This window comes from Urocitellus parryii, chromosome 15 (assembly GCF_045843805.1).
Source record: "Urocitellus parryii isolate mUroPar1 chromosome 15, mUroPar1.hap1, whole genome shotgun sequence".
NCBI lineage: Eukaryota > Metazoa > Chordata > Mammalia > Rodentia > Sciuridae > Urocitellus > Urocitellus parryii.
Window position 1 is genome coordinate 55,454,571 of NC_135545.1, and position 18,135 is coordinate 55,472,705.

The 18,135-nt window shown below is 60.2% G+C and overlaps 1 protein-coding gene across 1 annotated transcript in view; it reads left to right on the forward strand.

Moving 5' to 3' along the window:
* The first annotated feature begins 17,228 nt into the window (after nucleotides 1-17,228).
* The window catches only part of Crispld2 (cysteine rich secretory protein LCCL domain containing 2), a 48,175-nt gene continuing 47,268 nt past the window's right edge, over nucleotides 17,229-18,135 (forward strand). The window contains exon 1 of the mRNA XM_026411422.2: nucleotides 17,229-17,317. The gene's annotated coding sequence lies outside the window, so the exon portion shown is untranslated. The remainder of the gene's footprint in view (nucleotides 17,318-18,135) is intronic.

Genomic DNA, 18,135 nt, shown 5'->3' on the forward strand with positions numbered 1-18,135 from the left:
TCTCCCTGTTCCTCCCTGTCCCTCTCTGTTCCTCTCTCCCTGTTCCTCCCTGTCCCTCTCTCTTCCTCTCTCCCTGTCCCTCCCTGCCCCTCGCTGTTCCTCTCTCCCTGTCCCTGCCTGTCCCTCTGTTCCTCTCTCCCTGTCCCTGCCTGTCCCTCTGGGTCACTCTCTCCCTGTTCCCCTATCCCTATTCAGGCTGATATCTTTGTTTTCTTTTTCTTGGGCATCTCCCAGGCCAGGCCTCCTGATAATGCTGGAACTGGGCGATGAGGGTCTTGCCTGCCCTTGGCCTTGGGGTGGGTGCTCTGACCGGGGCTAGGTGTCCTCGTCAGGTTAAAGAAGGCTCTTTAACTTCCATTTCCCAGTTCTCCAAGAGCCTTTGTCAGCGATGGCTGTTGAGTTTTGTCAAACATTTCTTCTGCGTCCGCTGCTGTGATCATGTGGTTTTCCATGGTTCGTTAACATGTCGAGTTAAACTGCGGATTTTTGGAATATTCCACTGGCCTTGCACTCCGAGGACAAGCCCCACTCAGTCGTGGTGGATCACATTGTGTATGTTGCTGGATTCGGTGCCTGGGGTTTGGTGGGGAGACAAGCAGCCCCGCTCCTTGTCGCTCCGTCCTGAGTCCATCTCACGACCAGGCCACAGGGCTGCCCCGGAGGTCGGCATCCTGGTCCCCGCCAGCTGCCCCGTGCAGTGCAGGGTGGCTTGGTTCTGTCTCAGCTCTCTCCCGTCTGCGTGCTGCCCACATGCTCTCCTGCTGCCTTGCAGGGCTGGCTCGGGGGCAGCCCTGGACTCCCAGATGAACCCGAGGACCCTCCTTTCTCTGATCTCACTGTGGAGGCCGCAGGGTTCTCCTCCAGGCGTCTGGCAGATTTTGCCAGTGGACCTGAGGGCGCCTCTTCTGGAAGGTTCTAGGGCTCTGAGCCAGGCCTGGAGACAAGAGGGGGTTCCCTGACTGCCCTCAGCCCCCCAGAGGGCGTTGCCGCACCCTGCCCGGGGCTTTGCCTCCAAGGAGAGGGACAGGCCAGCCGCCCAGGGCTTGCCCCTGGCTAGCCAGACCCCGCGGTTTCCCAGGAACAGCAGTAACTGGGCGCAGCGGCCGGTGTCGCCAAGCCCAGGCGTCCAGGCGTCGGCGAGCGGGAAGCCTGCAGGTTGGACCGTGCAGGACTCTGCTCCGGCTCCAGCTTCTCCAGCCTCACCCCACGCTTCCCGTCCTGTGTTCTGGGTGAACTTGGTCTGACTTCATGGTGAAGGACGGAGGGCAGGGTCCCTGGAGAGGCCACGCCATCAGAGACACCCACCGAGGCAGAGAGGGAGCACGTGGCAGGCTGGCGCTGTGGCAGGGCGGAGGTCACTCCCGGCGCCTGCTGTTCGGGACGCTGGCGGGTGGGTTAGGGTTAGGTTCAGGGTTAGGGTGGGAGGTGGGGAGCACTGTGGCCCTTCAGTAATAGGAGCCCTCGCGGGGCGCCCCAGCTGGCCCTCTCCTGGACTTGTGGGCCCTTCCATCTCCGCAGCAGCCCCGTGAGGACCGCGGGCTTTATTGTCCTCATGACAGGGAGGGACGTGAGTGAGGCCCGGAGCCAGCGAGCTTCTCAGGGGCACCGCCAGGACTCTACCCGGGCACAGGTTCCACGCAGCAGCCACCTCCTCAGCCAGCAGCGCGCTGTGGCCTCGGGAACAGGGAACAACGGGTCGTGCCCTTCCCCTGCGGTGACGGAAGTTCGTTGGTGGGAAAAGTTGTGAAGCGCAGTGTCCCTGGGGAAGCCCGCGGGTCCCTGCGCCCCGCCTCGATTAAGGATTCTGGGAAGCCAGAGACGTCCCTCTGCGTAGAGAGCTGCCACTCTCCGCCCCTCACACGCTGGTCCCTCCCTAGGACGGAGCAGGATCCCGTCCCTGTGGGAACTGTACAGCCGTCTGCAGTGACCCCGTCCTGCCTGCCCCAGGACTGACTCAGGCCCCAGGGAAGCACTGGGGGGGAGCAGCAGCCCTGCTCCTTGTCGCTCCGTCCTGAGCCCGTCTCACGACCAGGCCACATGGCTGCCCTGCAGGTGGGCACCTGGTGCAGGTGCAGGGTGGCTTGGTTCTGTCTCAGCTCTAAGCCGGTGGTGGCCCGTCCATCTGCCCTCACTTCTCAGGGTACCACGTGGCCAGTGTGGACTTGTGACAGGGGCCACCCCATCTGCCCTAAGGCCATGGACTGCCCTGCTCTCAAAGTCCCCCCAGCAGTCCCACCTGCCCACCCGCCTCCTCCTTCCCCTCTCATCTCCCTTCCGGTCCCATCTCACACGTGTCCAGCCACCGCGAGTGAGGGTTCAGGGTCCACTCCCCTCCTGGGGGCCCCTTTCTTGCCTTGTCACCCTGGCAGAGCGGGGCGGCCTGGCCCTGCTCCGGCTCCCAGGAAGCAGCACGCTCTCTCCACTGATGGGGAAGTCACCGCAGTTTGTTTTCTAATCAACGCCCTTTGTGGGCTGAGACCCCCTTTCCAGTGGTCAGGGCTTGCTTCTTAGGGTGGATGACGCCGACTCCACTGAGATGACCGTACGGTTTTTCTTCTTTAATCTGTTCATGTCGTGAATTATGTTGATTGATTTTAACAAACTTTTAATCTTAGGATGATCCGAGATTTCACAGAAAAGGCACAGACAGCCCAGAGCCCCATGTGCACGCAGTGCGCCTGGAGCTGCGCTACCGTGATGGTCACATGGCCCCCTGGCCGTGCCGGCCTCTTGGGTGGCCCTGTGTCCTGTGGACATGTGCGGCCGGTTCTCTTTCTTTCTTTCTCTGATGTCTCTGGCCCCGGAGCCCTGTGAGGGCCGGGGCGTGTCCCAGCGGGAGGACCCACTGCTCCTCCAAGAGGCCCTGGGACTTTGTTAGATGGCCGTGAGGGGAGCCCAGGGGTGGGTGCTGGCGGGGCCCCTTTCTGTGTTGGGTCTGCTCTGGGGACTGAAGCCAGGGCCTGTGTCGCGGAGCAGAGGCTGTCACTGAGCTCAGCCCTGGCCCCAGCTTGCGGGATTTGCTGAGCATTTTGGCAGGTTTTCCTGGGTCTGCGTGGTCCTGGGTTGTGTCACATCCTTGTCTGGCTCTGGAGTCAGGTGTCACAGGCCCTAACCCGGGGACCCGCTGCTTTCATAGACGGGGGCTGCTAACGGTCGGTGCTGCTTCTCCGATGACCTTGGTGACTTGGTCTTTGATGAATCGGTCCACTCACTCCAGTGAGGAGAGTCCTTGGCATAAAACTCTTCAGCATGTTTCCCATTGCTCTTCGCCGTTTACAGGGTCTGCCGTGGTTCTGTCTGTCCCATGTCCGTCTTTCTCGCCACTTCTTGTCTTGAGCAGAGTCTGGTACGACCACCCTCAGCAGTCTGCAGACTCCCCAAGATCGAGCTTTTGGCTTTGTCCATTTCCTCTCTTGATAATTTCAGTTTCGTGGATTTCTGCTGTCGGCATTATCATTTCCTTGCTTTTTCTTATTCAAGATTTGATTGGAACTTTCTTTTCTGCTCTTTTGTTATTTGGAGAGAGGTCTCGCTTAGTTGCCCAGGCTGACCTGGGATCCTGGGCTCTAGGGGCCCTCCTGCCTCAGCTTCCTGAGTAGCTGGGCCCCCAGGAGTTCACCACGCCTGGACATATTGTCTGCTTTTTTTTTCTTTTGGGATGGACTTTGGGGTGCTCAACCCTGTGCCACATCCCCAACCCGTTTTTGTTTGTTTTGTTTTTGAGACAGGGTCTCGCTGAGTTGCTGAGGCTGGCTTAGAACTTGCAATCCTCCTGCCTCAGTCTCCTGAGCCTGGGATTTCAGGCGCGTGTCACCGTGCTGGGCTCTTTCTGTCTCTTTAGGGAGAAACTTGGGTCATTGATTCGAGACTTTTCTTCTTTTCAGATATTAGTGTTTGATAGTATTAGTTTCCAGTGCTGCTTTAGTTACACCCACAGATTTTTTTTTTTTTGTACTTGTGGATGGACAACACATCTTCATTTTATTTGTTCCATTTTATGGGGCGCTAAGGATGGAACCCAGTGCCTCACACAAGCTGGGCCGCGCTCTGCCGCTGAGCCCCGGCTCCAGCCCCACACCCCACAGACTTTGATAAGTCATGTTTCTGTTTTCATTCAGTCAAAATACTTTCGCTTTTCCCTTGTGATTTCTTCATTTGCCCATGAGTTATTTAGGAGTGTGTTATTTTCCAAGTGTTTGCACATTTTGGAGATATTTTTTCTTTTATTAATATTTTCATTTCTGGGGCTGGGGATGTGGCTCAAGCGGTAGCGCGCTCGCCTGGCATGTGTGCGGCCCGGGTTCGATCCTCAACACCACATACCAACAAAGATGTTGTGTCCGCCGAGAACTAAAAAATAAATATTAAAAATTCTCTCTCTATCTCTTTAAAAAAAAAAAAAAAAAAAATATTTTCATTTCTGGGCTGGGGATGTGGCTCAAGCGGTAGCGCGCTCGCCTGGCATGCATGCGGCCCGGGTTCGATCCTCAGCACCACATACAAACAAAGATGTTGTGTCCGCCAAAAAACTAAATAAATATTTAAAAAATATATTTTCATTTGATCTCTACTATGGTTAGAGAACATATAAGATTCAAATATTCTTCATTTGTTGAGCTATGGCTCAGGTTATGCCTGTGGTTTTGTGATGACCCAGTCCCAGTGGAGCCAGAGGCAGGCAGATCCAGGATTGCACCGAGGACAGTTTACTGGGGACTCACTGGCAGAGGTGTGGTCTTAGGTGGCAAGACCACTTGGATCCTTGCAGTGTGTGACACCCTGGGTTAGGGGAGTGAGCTCGTCCTGGCTGGAACGGACCTGGTCTGTCTCCAGGTGATGTTGAAGAGCCAGTGCAGCCCTGGAGCCAGGCTCTGGTGGGAAAGCCCCACGTGTGGCTCTGTGGCTTCCTCTGTCTAGGGTTTGTGAGAAACTGCAGGACAACCAGCAGGGCTGCTCTGGAGCATCTTGGTGGCCATGACTCTAGATGGCTGTGGTCACGTCAGGCTGACTCCTCAGAACAGCTTAGTGAATATTTAACGCATTTGAGAAGAATATCGATCCTGCTGATTGGTGAGTATTCTATAACGTTAAGCCAGTTAGTCACTTTCTAAGTCTTGGTAACCCGACTGCTTTTCCGTCTCTGTGTTCCATCCATTAGTGAGAGAAGAACGTGAACTTTCCAACTATGATCTGGATTTGTCTAGTTCTTCTTTCAGTTTGGTCAGCTTTTGCTTTATGTGTTTTAAAGCTCTGTTATCGGGCACATATGCATTTAGGAACTTTCCATATTCCTGGGGGGTGGCCTTGTCATCATGACGGTGAGCCCCTCTCACCTCTGGAGCGGTCCTTGTCCTGAAGTTGGCTCTGCGGGTACAATCGTCACGCCAGCTTGCTTGTACTGTGGGCATGCTTGCTGCACGGTCCACGTTTCTCCACCTCTGGGTTCTTATCCTGTCCAGATCTTTGTATTTAAGTTGTTTCTTGTAGACAGCGTATGTCCAGGCCTTGGTTTGTCCTGTGGTCTGACAACCTCTACATCTAGTTACAGTGTTTAGAGCATTGACACTTAATATAAATGTAATAAATGTCAATGTCATTGAGGCCACGTGCACTGTGCTTGCCTTCAGGGGTCAGCTTTGTGCTGATGCTGGAGATGAGGGGGAGTGAGACCTGTCTCCACCTTGTAGAGGGGCCAGCATCGGGGCCAGCATCATTTAACAGAGTGAAGTTATTTGCATGATAAATGCAGAAACACAGGGGACCCAACACTGCTAGAGAAGATAGAAGGGCTGCTTGCCAACTCTGCCTTCACAGAGAAGGCACAGCTGGGTCTACACAAGGTGGCGAGGTGATGAGTGTCGAAGCAGAGCATGTGCCAAGGCCTTGAGGCACCAAAGGCCCCCGTGGGCGCAGGGAGCAGGACGAGGTGTGGTGAGGCTGAGGCATGGTGTGCGTGTGCTTGTGGGGTGAGGGCGGCCACTGGGGTTGGGGGTAGGGGGAGATGGGCCCAGAGCTGCCCGGAATGACACGGAGGGTTTTGATCAGCAGGTGTAGACCTTGGTCAGAACTCTCCAGCTCACACCTGGGAGGTGGTGTTTACGCGGGTGTAGACGTGGGTTGGAACTCTCCAGCTCCCATTCAGGACAGGTATTTTGTGGGAGTATTGATGTTGGCATCAGCAGCGCCTCTGAGGCCTCCTGCTGATGAGGCTGGTTGTGTCTGTGCCGCCAGCCTCAGGGGCTCACTCTTCTCAAACACAGAGGGGCACCTCCCCGTTTTGTGTGTGGGTAGCGGACCTTTCCCTTCCAGGCTCGGGCCCCGTCGGTCCCAGAGATCTCGGGGTGCCTGGCTGGAGTGAGGCCTGGAAGAGAAGGTAGAGTCCAGCCTTCAGAGTCCCCGGTGAGACCGGCCTCAAAAGAGAAAGCGTTTCCCTGTTCCTGGGCTTCCAGTCTGCACCAAGTCCAACGGCAAACTCATCAGCCGGGAGCAAGTGGCCCCCAGGGCTTCATGTGAGGGGCAGGGTCCTTCCCCGGCCCCGTGGAGTGAGAGGAGAGGACGGTGAGCTGCCACCTCTGGTCCAGACCCCAGGGAGGAGGCTCATGGGGCGAGGCTGGAGGCCCAGGGGCGAAGGCTCCCTGGTCTGCATGGAGGGAGGCCAGGTGGCGGAACAGCTCTGGTGTGTGGCTTGATGGGAGATGGTGGCGGGGGGGACACCTGGCTGGCGTGGGTTGAACAGTGGCCACTGAAAGGACACGTCCAGGCCTGACCCGAGAGCCTGTCGTGTGATCTGTTTGGAAAAGGTGCCTTCGCAGATGTCCTCAGGCAGAGGGTCTCCAGGTGAGGCCCTGAACCCCCAGGGCCAGCCCTGCAGGCCGTGACGAAGAGCAGGCGGCCACTGCACACGGAGGCAGAGACTGGACTGGCGCCACCCAAGTCAGGACACCTGGGGCCTCGGGAGCTGGAGGAGGTGAAGAGAGAGTCCCCAGAGCCTGGGGGCCCGGCCACACAGACGTGAGACCCCTCGGCCCAGACCTGGGTGGCACACGTTTGCTCGGCTCCGGGCCCCGTGCTGGCGGTCTGCCGGGGCAGCCCGGGAAGCCAACCTTGGCTCCTTCCGAGTAGCAGGATCTGGGGCGGCTCCCCCTCCCCACAAAGCCACGGAGACCCCCCAGCTTCTCCCTTAGCAGGCGCCCCTCTGGGAAAAGGAGGGGAGCAGCCCTGAGTGGTGGTGAGTGACCCACGTGTGGACGGTTACCTGTCCAGCAGGTCCCTCTCCCACCCCATCTGCACATGCGGCCCTGCCTAGGTCTGGGGCCAAGGTCGCTGCCCTGCCCCAGCAAGGCGGGATGTGGCAGGAGGCCGCTCAGGGGGACACGCAGCACAGGCCAGGCCTCTGTCCACAGCCACGTTCAGACACTTTCAAGTCCGAGTGGCCAGGCAGAGCATGTGCCCAGGCCTTGGGGCACCAACGGCCCCTGTGGGCGCAGGGAGCAGGACGAGGTGGTGAGGCTGAGGCGTGGGGTGCGTGTGCTTGTGGGGCGAGGGGGGCCAGAGCTTGTGCAGGTGTTTCTGGCTTCCCTGGTGGGGCGGTGACGGCCTCTGGGGCTGGAGACCAAGCCAGCGTCCCTTACTTGAGGCATCCCGGACCATGCAGAGTCTCAGTCTGGCCGGGGGCCAACTTTTGCATCTGGAATGTGTTAATTGATGGCTAGAAAAATAATCAGGGCAAACGCAGGGCATTTCTGGTAAAGAGACTCCAAGGAGGCCCCTCTGGAGCCAGATGACTCAGGGCTGTGCCGAGTGGTGTGTGGTCTGGAGCCTTCTGGCCGCGCGGCTCTGCCTGGAAACAGCTGGCGGCGCTGCGGGTTGATTCCTGGCGGTTTCCCTTGGAGTTTGGCGCAGGAGCCTGTGGCTGGGTCTGCAGCCTCCCCGGTGCCCTCTCAAAGACGCAGCTGGCTGTAAAGCTGTATGAGTTTCCTGTAGCTGCTGTAACAAATGACCACAGCTCGGTAGCTTAGAACAGCATAGATGCGCTGTGTCGTGGCCCCATGTCAGAAGTCTGAGATTGGTCCTGCCCAAAGCAGGTCGAGGCCAGGTAGAACCCTTATCCTGCCTGTTCCAGCTCCAAAGGCATCGGCGTCCCTTGGCTGGCAGCCCCATCCTTCATCCTTCATCCTTCAAGTGCATCCTGACAGTCCCTGCTCCTGTCACCACGTCCCCTTCTCCTCTGCCCTCTTGCCCCTCTTTGAGCCAGGCTGTGATTCTGTCAGGCCCACCGGACACTTCAGGATGCACCACATGTCAAGGTTTTTAACGTAATTGCATCTGCAAAGGCCCTTGGGCGGGGTTACTAGTGTCTCCAACAGTTGGTGTCCAGCTGGCCCCTCAGAACGTGGCCTTATTTGGAATCAGGGTTCTGAGGCTGTGATCCAGTGAGGAAGAGGCCATGTTCAGTCGGGATGGCCCCCATCCAACGATGTGTTTATAAGACACAGGAGGCCATGTGATGTTGGCAGCAATGGACGAAGTCACCAGGCAGGGAACACCACGATGCTGGCCACCACCAGGAGCCAAGGAGAAGGTCGGGAGGGGACCTTCGCTGAGGGGACCTGACCCCAGGCTCCCCCTCCAGGACCCTGAGAGAAGATGGTGCTGCTGTCCCGAGCCCCCTTTGGTTCTGGGTCACAGCTCCTGAGTGACCGCGACTCTTGGGGTCCAGGAGCAGGAGGCGGGCTGGTCTGGGTGCCGTTACTTAGCTGGCCCCAGGTCCCTGGCAGCCAGGAGGATCCGGCTGACCTCAATGCTGGAGGAAGAGCCGGGATGCCCGTGGCGATGGCCGGGCTCAGCTTGGCTGATGGCTGCGGCTCTGCTGGACACTGCAGGTCTCAGTGTGCCCTGGAGGAGTGGCAGAGGTGTCAAAGTCAGACACCCGGAAACGCACGCGACAAGGCTTTTCACAAGGCCATCCTGAGTCCCTGCCTCTGCCTGAGCTGTGTCCCCTGGGGCTGGGTGGCCCTCAGGCCTCGGCCTTCTCCGGTGCGAGGGGTAGAGCAGCCCCAGGTGCTCCTGTGCTGGCACCAAGACTGCCTGGCGCCCCTGGGAGAGGACGACAAGCGGCCGTGGGTTGCGGCCCGGGAAGACCTCCAGCTCCAGGTGCGGAGCCGCCCAGGTGGGAAGCCACCTCCAGCCCACGGAATGGCCAGAGCCGCGCAGGAGCTCCCTGTGTGCGGGGTGCCATTACTGAGGGCCCCCGACTTGGTGATCAGACAACGGAAGTCACTTCCTCGTAGTCCGAGACGGAGGCGTGGGCAGGGCTGGTCCCCGAGGCCTCGATCCTGGACGGCAGGTGGCCGTCTCCTCCTGGGTCTCCCCGAGGCCCCCACCTTCTCTCCCACGAGGACACTGTGCTGCTGGTGGGGCTCAGCCGTGTGACCGTCCCACCCTCGCCATCTCTGGAGAGGCACACACAGCTGAGGAGCTGGGGTCAGCGGGCGTTTGGGAGAGGATGTGGTCAGCCCACGGCCCAGGCACGGTGTCCCAAGTTCTCAGAGGACAGTGGGAGGAAAGTCAGAGAGGACAGTTCCTCCTCTGGTCTGACCTGACACGATCTGTTGGCTCTGCTGCCTGATAACACCCGCCTGCAGAGATGCAGACGGCCACGCTGTGTCCCCTCCTGCTCTGGCCATCCTGCTGCTGGGCCCTCAGGGCGCCCTCATGCAAGGGACAGTGAGCAGTGGCGGGTCTGGGTCTGCAGGGCCCAAGGCGGTTCCTGTGTGTCGGGGGGGCTGTGGGCAGCCCTCCATGCTGGCTGGGCGGCTGTGGGCAGCCCTCCATGCTGGCTGGGCAGCTGTGGGCAGCCCTCCATGCTGGCTAGGCGGCTGTGGGCCACGTCACCATCTTAGGTCCGAGGGCAAGAGCTCAGCACTGATGCTCCGTCACCCCCTCCCACCTTACGGGGTGCACGGAGATGAGGGGCGAGGTGCGGGGCTGGGGTTCACTGGGCTGTCACTGGGACGATGGGCCACAGCGAGACCCTGAGCCGCCTGTCATCCAACCCAGTGCTGGAGTAGCAGGAGGGGAGGGCACGCTGTGGTCCTTGCGCTGCTGTGGCCCCTGAGATCATGCGGGGCCAGAGTCGCCTGAGTAACTGGAGCAGGAAGCCCCCCGTGCAGGACGAGGGCTGGGGCAGCCTGGTGCAGGCAGGCCCTGCCCGGGGGGCTGGTCTGAGCCACATCGTGTGGCTTCCTGGGTTGGGGATGACACTGCTCCCGGCAGCAGACGTTGGGTGAGCACCCACTGTGCGCCCAGCTGCGCTCGCTGGTGCCCCGTGACAGGCCTGTCCCCACCCAGAGTTTGGAGAAGCATTGTCCTCCATTCTGTGGGCACATCTGCAGGACGGGCAGGCGTGGCCGGGCACGGCCTCTGCTGGCCAAGAGGACTCCTGCTGGGTGGAGCACTGGGGACAGCAGCCTGGCGCTGGCTGCGGGCTTCCTGCTCCAGAGCTCGGCCCCTCCCTGTGTGGGGCTGGTCCCAGGAGGGAGCATGAGCCGGGGTGCCTTCTGGGCCCCCAGCAGGCCCCGTCCGCCCCTGCCCTGGGCCAGGTCGCGTGGCTGAGTTGGGAGGGAGACAGGAGGTCAGGGCACCTGCGGCCATCTCTAAGGAAGTGCCGAGACCCAGCTGGGGGAGCCGACCGAACCGTCTCGCGTTCCAGAGCCGGTCACCGGAGGAAGCTGGGGAGGCCTGGGCCTGGCCTGGCCCCTGGGTGCCCACCTGAGTGCACCTGCCCTTCTCATGTCCCCAACCAGGGAGTGTCCCTGGCCTGGGCCCCATCCCTGCCCCTGGGGAATGGGGCTCACGGCAGCTGTCCCCCTGCCCAGTGCTGGAGTCCTCTGCCGTGGGACGCATTCTCCAGGGGCAGAGACCAGGTGCTCCTCGTCTTCCCGGACGGGCTTCCGTCTGTCCCTGCTCGGGCCGCGCAGCCAGCCTGGGCTCCCGCGAGGTCCACACCAGGGGGGAGGAGGCTGAGTCCCTCACCCGGGAATGACACCGTGGTCATTGATCTCGGTAAGCCAGACTTCAAATCCTGTCACGGGTAGTTACGATGGGCCTGAGCGCTCCACATGTCCACTCCTGGTACTGGACTGGAAGGTCCCCTGTCCCCAGTCCATGTCCCCCAGAACCTCAGACGGCCTTATTCATCAGTGGGGTCTTCACGCAGGTGACGAGGTAGGTGAAGGGAGGTCCTGCTGCATCGGGGCAGGCCCCAGGGACTGGGTGCCTTGTCAGGACAGAAGACACAGCCACGTGGCCACGGAGACGGGAGGACGCAGCCCCAGGAGCAAGGACCGGGCAGCTGCAGAGGCTGGAGGCCAACACTGAGCCCAGACTTCCGCCTCCAGAGCAGGGGTGGGCCGCTGAAGCCCCAGCCCCCGAAGGCTGGTCGCAGCAGGGCGGAGGCCCCCACCCTTTAGGCCGCTGACCCTAGATATGTCTGGCCTTTTCTGGGTGGGGTGGTCAGGGAGGCAATGCCTGCCGTCGATTCCAGAGCGCTGACCCCTTGGAGGACAGAGGTGGAGGGACGCTGACGACGGGGCTCTCCACAGTCCCCTCCCCCAGAGCAGCAGCCTTGGGGTGTGTCTCACGACCATCCCGTTCACAGCTGGAGAGACCCAGGTAGGGAGAAGACCAGGTGCGCGTCCACCATCTTAAGCCAGGAGGGCCCGAGGGGACCTGGAACTGCGTGGGGGCCGCCTCCTTGCGGGACCCGAGGGCAGAGTTTCTGTTCTCCTCTGCTCCGGTCGCAGGGCGCTGGGAGGACCCAGCACAGCCTGGGGCACAGGATGGAGCCACAGGACGGCTGCGTCACAGGCTGGCTTCCCCGCTGCCTGGAAGGGCTGGAGGCTTCCAGAAACACCACGCCCTGGGCGCGAGGCCGTGAGTCCAGCCTGGCCCAGCCTGGCCCCGCGGAGCCGGCTTGCCCTGGGAGGCAGCAGCCGGCTCGGGGGCTGTTTTACGGAGGCATTTGCACTCCCGGGCGGTCGCTGCCCTGGTCGACTCCTGTGCTGGGCATCGTGATCCAGGTGTGTCTCACCAGGTGTCGGGGCTGTCCCGTCCTGCGCCCCTGCCCGCAGGGTGGCGTGAGCAAGGAGTCTCACCGGACTGTGAAATGAGATGCAGTCACTTCCGTTCTGTGCCCGTCTCCCTCCCAGGATGAGTAGCTGCCATCCAGAGGATTCAAAGGACAGAAAACTCAAACAATACCAAAGAGATCCTCTGTGCAATGTTAGGACTGTTTTTGCTTTCAGACTAAAGATGTATCGGGATTAGCCAGAGCAAGCAGCAAAGATCCTGCCCTTCCTCTGGGCCCAAATAGGGTCAGACTTTTATTCTCCCTTAGGTGAAGGAAGTGTGGTGCACATGGGCAGAGGGACAGGCACAGAACCTGTGTGTCAGGGAGTCAGCGTCCACTGTTCTCAGGGAACCTCGTGGTTCATAATGGCTGCTGGGCTGCAGACACCCAGATTCCATGTGGAGAGAATGCTCGGCTCTCCAGGGAAGTCCTGGAAGTCACACACGGAGAGGAGAAGCTGTCCCGAGGGCTGGGGTGTGGTCTTTCTATAGCTGAGCGACTGGGATGTGTCACTGAGTGAGAAAGAAGATAAGCCACAGCGCGTCTGTGCCCTGCTGGGGACCCCTGTGGCAAGAGGTGGCGGCACTTGAGGGAGAGCTGAGGGGCTGGCGCTGCAGCCCCAGGGGCAGGGACGGCCAGGAGGTCAGAATGCCAGGGCAGGGGGGCGCATGACGGCTCCTGCCAGAGTGCACATGTGACCGGGGCCAGCCGATCGATGCCTGGCCCCGGGATTTTGTCCCTCATTCTGCAGCGAGTGGCAGGTGCCAGCCTGCTGGTCACAGACTGGAAGGGCTGGCATGGCAGCCGCCGCAGCCATGTCCTCGGCCCTGAGGAGCGTTGGGAGGAAATGTGGCCAGGCAGAGCCAGGCGCGGGGAGGGGACACGGGAGAGGGAGGAGATCCTCGTGGAGTCTTGCCCGAAGCCAGTCTCTCTCCTGGGCTCCTGGGAACCTTGTCCACCCTTCGGGGGTTTTGTTGGGTGTGGGGACTGAACCCAGGGCTTCACCACCGAGCCACACCCCAGCCCTTTTTATATTTGTTTACAGACAGGGTCTCGCTGAGTTGCTCAGGGCCTCACTAAGCTGCTGAGGCTGGTCTTGAACTGGAGATCCTGCTGCGTGGCAGCTGGCTGGCCCCCACAGTGCACCTGCCTCCTCCTCTTCCCAGTGCAACCACCCCCCTGCCTGCAGGTTTTCCTGGCACTTCTCAGACACACTGCTGCCCCCAGGGTGTCCAGTGTGGGCCTCGCTGCAGACTCCGGGGCCCCTCCGGGCTGAGTGGGCCCTGGCCACCTAGGGGCAGCGTCCAGTGGAGAGGCAGGCTGGCTTCTGGACGTCAGGGGTGCATGCGTGGGTGCAGGTGGTGGGGATCTGCAGGGACGCACAGGGATGTGGACTGGCTGCTTCCGTCCTAGACGTAGGTCACCCACCCTGAGCCATGGCCCACGGACCCTGGGCTCCCGGGCTGTGCCCACACTGCACACACTCTGCCGTGGGTCCTCCCTATTACTCAGCCTCCTGAGGGTGTCCCTGGCTGCGGTGCCCTGCCACTGTGTCCATGCTGCCCAACAGCAGGTCCCCCTCCCTCATGGCTCCAGGATGGACCCCTGCTCTGGCCCAGGTGGAGCCTCTCTCTGGGAGGCCAGAGCTGGGCTGGGCTGTCCCCTGGACAAGGGCGTGTGGACCCCATGCTGGCGCCAGCGCTCAGGACGGCTGTCCCCACCACCGCTCTGCACACGTGCCTGGTCCTGCCACCAGCCTGCAGGGCTCTGAGGGCGAGTGGCTGGGGCCGGGCCCTGGTGGGAGGTCCCTCCCAGGACCCCATGTGACCTGTTCCACATTGATGTCTTGTGACCGAGCAGCATCCCTTTGTCTCAGCCTCTCTGTGATCCACAGCTTGTCTGGGTGGTGAACGGGATCCCGCTGGGGTTTCCAAGGACATCTGTGGCCCATTCCTTCCTGAAGGACACTCGGATGCATCGTGTCCCTTCTCACCAGGGACGTCCCGGGATGAGAGCATTTGCCCAGGATGTGCCATTTAATTCCGGAAAGTCCACTCTGAGATTGCAAAACGATGGGAAAGTTCATCAAGCCAAACCTCCCTCCTCTTACTTCTCTGGCCCATTTAAAAATAATATCGACTAGGACTCGCCCCGAGTCGACCGCGTCCCAGTTCTTCTCTGTTTGTTACCCGCTGAATGGTTTAAGGGAGAGAAGAGAAATGCCCCTGCTACCACCGGCATTCTGCAGATGGGGTGCTGTACAGAGAGGGAAAGTGGTCTGCTCAAGGCCAACAGCTTGGGAGTGGAGTTGCCGGGATGTGAACCAAGGCTGACTGGTCCCTGACCATGGCACCAACAAGCAAAGAAAGGACTCAGTCAGCCCCTGGGGTGGTCAGCCTGGGAAACAACTGTAGCTCAGAGAGGTCAGGTGACTTCAGCCAACACACACAGCAGGGGCAATGGAAGTCAGGATTCAAGCTTGCTTGTCTAGATGCAAAGAGGGCGCCTTGTTCTGCTGGGTGACCTCACCGAGCTCCCTAAGGAGGACAGGTGGTTTTATTGAGTGTCTGCTTTGCCAGGTCCCATGTTATAGGTTGTGAAACAGGTCGGCAAATCCTCTGATTTCCATGGGCACAGAAATATGGTCTGTGCTCCCTCCCCTGACCCTGGGCGAGCTCTGTGTCCGGGCAGTGGAGTAGGACAGACCCAGACCCTGGCTCACAGGAGACTTTGTACCTCCTGCCGGGGACCCTGCCAGGCAGGAAAGGCCACCTAGGGGCCCTGCAGCCACCGTCCCCCATCAAATGCCAGCCCTGTCGGGGAACCAGCCTGGGCATCCACACAGGGGAGCCTTCAGGTGTCCACAGCCCCGGCCGGTGCCTGACTGGCCCATGCAAGGGGCCCCTATGTAGAGCACCTGTTGCACATTCCTGACCTACACCATCCCAGGCAAAAAAGAATAGTTGTTTAAAATCCTACATTTTGGGACGATTTGTTACACAACAATACTAATTATACCGTCACATCTGAGAAATTTATTTCTCTCTCCTGAAACACTAACACAATGAAAATCCAATGTGTCCCCTGTACTGCCGCAGACCCACGCCCCCACCCCAAGGTCACGGGGAATACCACCCTTACCACAGGAAAGTGTTTCCCACAGTTGGAGGCTGGAAGTCCGGGTCTGGGCACCTCGGCAGAGCCAGCATCTGCTGAGGGTCTCTGTGTCGCACATGGTGGGAGGGTCCCGAAGCTCACTGGTTCTCTTCACAGGGACACCGATCCCGTTGCAGAGCCACAGACCTAGTCACCTCCTGCACCACCACCTACTGTCCTCCCATTGGCAGTGGGTTTCAACACGGGACATCCGGCCAGACCCTGGGGCCCGCCGGCACCCGACTGCCTGAGCTGGGGTCTCAGCCGGACCAGTGAATAGCCAGGCGCCTGTACTTTCCAGCAGGCAGTGCTCAGTGGTGGGCATGGCTAGGCCCTGGGGGCTCAGCAGGGAGGACAAGAAGACCCCAGACGGAATGGAGGCAGGGAGGTCTGGAAGATTCTGCAGCTGGGGCAGCTCGGCCAGGGGGTGACAGGCTTGTTCCCTGCGGGCAACTCTGCCCTCGGTGTCTCTGGTGTCCCAGGTCATCCTGGGCCAGCAAGGAGTCAGCAAGTTTTCCATCAAAAGCGTCTGTCAGGAGGTGGAGGTCGCAGAGCAGAGTAGTGGACACTTCATTGTTAACCCCCGCCCCCCACCCAAATGTCTCCCATGAAAAATCTGATCCTTTGTAACTTCCCTACCCCGTGTTGTGGGAGCCTGGAGCAATGGTGCAGTTTATTTCACCCCCTGTACACCGGGCTTACAGGCCACAGGCACTGGCAGCTGAGCAGGCAAACGCATGGGTTCAAATCCTAGAGTCTCCACTTTGGAGCTCTGTGACTTTGGGAAAGTGATTAGCATTCTCTGTGCCCAGTTTCTTTATTGGAAAAATGGGAGCTGGGCGCAGTGGCACACACTTGTAATCCCACCTACTCAGGAGGCTGCTCTGAGACCCCAGCAGGGGCCTTCTGGGCTGTTCATGGCTGCATAGCACAGGGCCAGCACAGGGCCAGCACAGGCCGCAGTGGGTACTGAGGAAGGGTGAGCTTGTTCTGGGGTCTTCATGCAACTACAGCATGGTGGAAGGCTGCCCTGTCCTGGACCTGGGCCAGCACAGCAGTTTACACATCAGGTCCACTTTTACCTGACCAAGAGGGGAGCAGGCAGGTCCTCAGCTCTTCTGGCCTCAGTTTCTTCACCTGCCCGCAAAGGACCCAGAGTTACGTGTTCCCAAGGCACCTCGGACTCTCAGTTGACCTAGGGCTACCCCTGCACAGGTGGGTGTCCTAGGAGCGAGGGTTCCACTTGTTCCCGCTCCCTTCCCAGCCGCAGGCCCTCTCTCCAGCCTGCTACTTGACCTGTGGAAGGGGACGTGTCCAGCTCACTGGACTCACAGGTGTTAGGGGAGAGAAGCTGCAGCCAGGGCCCTCCATAGCGTCCCCTCCACAACATTCCCCAGTCTCCGTTTATTCATTTGCCGCTGGAGCGCGGATTTCTACGACGTGCAGAAGGTGGGCATGAACTCAGCGCCGGTGCGTTCCGGACTTGTGCGCAGAGCTCACGCCCCTGCGGATTTCCTTTGCGACAGTGCTGGGAGGTCTCCTCCCTAACCCCATTCTCCACTTGAGCTGCACAGAGCTGGGATTTATTAAACTCGTAACCCCCTGGCGGAAAGTGCTTGGCACTGCGCCGGGCGCGTAGTAAGCGCTCAATGAAAACGACTTTTATGGTCCCGGTGCGGAAACTGCGCGCGTTCTCCTCTTTCGCCGGCTCTGCAAGCTGGCTGCCGGCCCGCGCCCACCCGGGGCCCCGGCCGCCTTCCGCCCGAGGAGCCCGCTGGGCGGGGGAGGGGGAAGGACGGGGGGGGGCGGGGGGCGGGGCCGGACTGAGCAGCCCAATCGGCGTTGCCAGTCACGGGGGGGCGTGGCCTCTGGGCTCGCAGACAGCCTTCAAAAGGCGGCGCGCTGGCAGCAGCACCCGCTCGCCTCTCGGCCAGTGCGGAGTTTCCTACCCGCTGCCGCCCCTCTGAGCTCTCTGCGCCCGCGCTGCCCTCTGGACACAAGAGACGAGGTGCTGATTGGAGGCCTGCGGAGGTAAGTGTCACTTAGATCGTCTCCTTTTGCAAGCTGCGGTCTGCTCTCCCTGATGTCGGGGCAGCTCTGTCTGCATCTCAGAGCCTTGTTTTGAGGCATGCCCTTTTACAGACGAAGGAACAGGGCCGACGACTAAGCCACTTCCCCGGGCTCACAGCTAGGAAGCCGAGGGGCCAGGACTCGGTCTGTCTGGTCTCAGATCCTTGCTCCCGGGAGGCTGGATGCTCTTCTGCCTTCCTGGTGCAGTTCGCTACCATTTGTAGCCTCTGGTGTTCGGGATGGGCGTCATTGACGTGGATGTGGCAAGCATTGCAAAGTGTTCCACCCACATGTGGGGGGTGGGTGATTGGCAGATGCCTTCTACCTGACAGTTTTTAGGGCCACACCTCTTATGGTCTCATTTGCAGCAAACCTGCAAAGTGGCCTTCTTCCCATATTTCAGATGAAGACACTGAAGGTCAGAGAGGTGAAGTGAGTTGTCCAGGCAGAGCCAGAGCTGGAACCCAGCACTCTGCTCCACAGCTTCGGGTGGGTGTGTCCAGGTGTGAGGCAATTTCAGGGAACACATTTCTGGACCTCTAGCTGGAGTAGGCATCTGCGTAACTCCTTGCGTGGGGAGAATTGGTCAGGTGGCTCTAGGGTCCTGGGAGTCGGCTGCCACACAGGGAGAGCCAGGACCAGCCCCTTGTGTGGTACAGACCCAGAGCCTTCCTTGCCAAGGGCTGGCTGCAGAAGGAGCTCGGAAGGGCTTAGCCAGGTGTACTCACTGCAGTCCAGCTTGAACTGGGTATCTTTCAACCAAAAGCTGAGCTGCTGGT